Here is a 3,237-nt window from a genome sequence, read left to right as displayed (position 1 = left end):
TGGGGCACAGTAATAAAAAAATGGGGACAATAGGGGCACAACAATATTAATAAGGGATACAACTACAATATTAATGGGGGCATCACTAGTATTATAGGGACCTAACAGAACAAAACATTAGAAAGTGCTATGAAAACAATTAGGAAAGCAGTTGAATATTTCTCTTCAAAAGCATATTTCCATGTCCTCTGTGATCTAAATAAAGATGTGGAGTGGTGTGCTAATGAAGGGTGTAAATTAAGATCGGGAGATTGTGAGAGAGAAAGCCTTCCACTACTTTCAAGTCATTCAATAGATGGAAGTCTTTCCATGATAAGGCAACACTGTTCTTTTCCCAAAAATCCATTAAGTTGATGTTAGCATGATCACTTCAAGGATGTAGAGTCGACCCTAAGAGGAGATTTCTCTTGGGAAGCCACTAAAGCTTCCCTACATCTCTGAGGGGCCAATCATATATGAAATCCACTTTCTCACCTGTACTCTAATCCGACACTTGTACTCTGTATTTGGCATTTAACCCTCTACAACTGTACTACACGTGACCGTGGCTACTACTGGTGAGCGCTCCGGTGGTGAAATTTTATGTTGGGCACCTTGATGGCACACCTAGAATCTATGTTACAGCTTTCCCATTTTGTTATTTCATCTCACCATGATGTTATGGTTGGGCTTGTCCATGAGGCACTAGGGACTAGAAAATCCACATCGTTAACGAGATGGTAATCAAAATTGAGGGGTTGTAGCTCCTCCATGGTCCAATCATAGACATGAACCATGTTGTCGTGTGCAACAAAACATCCTCCATCCTAAGCTACTCTAATAGCAGTGGCATATCCTATGGCTCTTCTATGAATGGAAGTCGAAAGATGAATTTGATTTCCATCTAAGCTTTCATCCCATGTGGTGCTATGGACTCTGTCCATGAGACCATAGTAGAGCGCCTCTCTCTAAAGAACCTTCTAGGACATGTGTGGAGGGACGTAAAATTCCCCTGTTCACAGCAAGTCGAGGAGAAGAGTGCTCTGTCTCATCACAAATCGTTTTCCCCCAACGTTCAGTTTAACTTTGTGACCATCATCCTGCTCTCTTCTCATCGTCATCACCACACGGCTGTAAAACTAATCCCTATAATGAAAAAACCCTCTGTTGTGAACCCTGGGTGTTGTATGAAGATGAAACCAACACCTACAACTCCCTGCTTGGTCAACAAAGAAGTAAGTGGCAGTGGTAAACACCTAATGGGCATTCTGCAAGATGTGGTTGTTCTCTTTGGGGTTTGTTTGAGTGATCATCCCGCTATGTTGTAAAATGGGTGAGATATACCCTTTCATTTACTAGTTCTTTGTTCCAATGAAATACATGTCATCATCTATTCATGTTCAAGAATAATGCCCAAATAAGGTGGGAAATTAAACCAATAAATTAACACCTAGGAGTACCTTAACAATATAAATCATGTCTAGAAATGCATTCCACTTAAACTAACCTATCAGCGTCTCTTTCCACCTTTTGGGGAAATCACTAGTATAAGTCTTAGGTTAAAAATATGCATCACCTCATCGTGTGAGATTTTGTTTCACGCGTTTCATGAAATAAAGATTCAAATTAGAGAAAGGCTCATGGAGGATAAAATGAAACTTAGAGAAAAATAAATTGTCTAATATTTTTGTTCTAAATTTTGTTCTGTCTATCATTTAAAAGTCGGTGTCGTTTACTTTGTGTGTAATAAACTTCACAAAATTAATGTAAGTCTCACACTTAGAAATATAAGAAATAGTATTGCTCGTGGTCACGGTTCCTATGATTATTTGTATGGAATGTGGAAATTGAACTAAAAGATCTGTGCAACCATTACGCAATGTGGGCATAGAACGACTCGTCTAGAATAGGCTCGTTGGAATTTTACAAATACAAACATTAAAGGAGAGATTTATAGATAGGCATAGGCCTAGAATTTCACATTTTTTAAGTGGAAATTTGATTATGGCCATTTCTTTTTGGAGTATGTTTATTTAAGTTTTATATAGGTTAGTGAGCTTAAGATATGCTTCTAGATAGTTATATTAAGAAGAATAATCTTCTAAGCACAATAGTTCACTAGTTTAGTTGCATAATACTGATTTTTTTTTTTTAATGTAAACTATGTTAAGCTTGTTCAATTAAAGGATGTCACTACTCCAATATTTCTCTATATTACTTTTTGTGTCTATTAAAATATCAATTCCACTAGATCCACCAAAAATTGGTGACAAGAAATAGATTCAACCCTCGCTTCTATTCTAATTCAGTTTTAGGAGGATTCTACAAACCTTCTTGGGACTCTTGGGATGCCTAGAGAATTGTGCGAGTGCCATGTTTCAAGATTACTATTATTCCATTGAACATGCCACACCTTGGGGATTCCTCTAAGAAAAATTCCCTATGACATATACTTAAGGCACATAACCCGGTTTTAATTCTTATATAAGAAATTATGTCTCTAGTGGAGAAGGAAAGAAGATTATGTGCCCTGGGTGTCATCTATGTATGATAGATGTGTAGGGCCATTCTATGGGTCTGGTAGCTATTTGGGAACCCTTGAGAGTCTGGTTCAGTACATACTACACTTTGGTTGACATTTTGCTGACTGGTATGTTTTGAGCTACAAAGAGGAGGGTTCACATCCTTAATTGCTATGCAAAATATTTAGATAAAAGATTTTTCTAGGAAAATATTGTTTTGATGGGTCCTCTGAGTATTGAAGGGTTGATTTTACTTTGTGACCTAAATATCACACTTTCAATATGTGAGGTTTGGAGTGGAAAACACAAGATGTATCCAAAAGTTATATATTTCAAACAGATTTGAACCACATAATCTAGTGGATGTGGCTCAAATTCCGTTTCTTGTGAGGTGGAAAAACGGTAGAATAGGTGAGTCTATCATAGCCAAAAGATTGGATAGATATTTGATAAATGATAATCTATTATTTTAGCAAGGTTATTTTAGGTTGTGGGTGGCTTCGCTTAGGCTATCATACCACTTGCAAATTCTCATAGAATGGATTGAGTTGCAGATATGTCATAAACTTCCTTCTAAATTCAACCATATGTGGTGGAAGGAGAAGGATTTTTAGGAATTAGTACATTCTCGTTGGACCAACAAATCTTTAGAGGAGGTGGTGGGTCACATGAATAGGCTTTTTTGGAAATTGAGGTAGTTAAAAAAGAGAGTCAAACAATGGTAGAGGAAGAAGAA

General features: G+C 37.1%; 1 pseudogene; it reads right to left on the bottom strand.

The window, feature by feature from the left end:
- Positions 1-220: 220 nt before the first annotated feature.
- LOC149249265 (BTB/POZ domain-containing protein At4g30940-like) lies at positions 221-1,094 on the bottom strand (annotated as a pseudogene).
- Between the last annotated feature and the right edge of the window lie 2,143 nt (positions 1,095-3,237).

This window comes from Pinus tabuliformis, chromosome 7 (assembly GCF_031772625.1).
Source record: "Pinus tabuliformis cultivar Carrire ecotype Pingquan chromosome 7, CPIR1, whole genome shotgun sequence".
Lineage (NCBI taxonomy): Eukaryota > Viridiplantae > Streptophyta > Pinopsida > Pinales > Pinaceae > Pinus > Pinus tabuliformis.
Note: the sequence above shows the minus strand (reverse complement) of the source record. Positions and strands in the feature narration are given on the sequence as shown.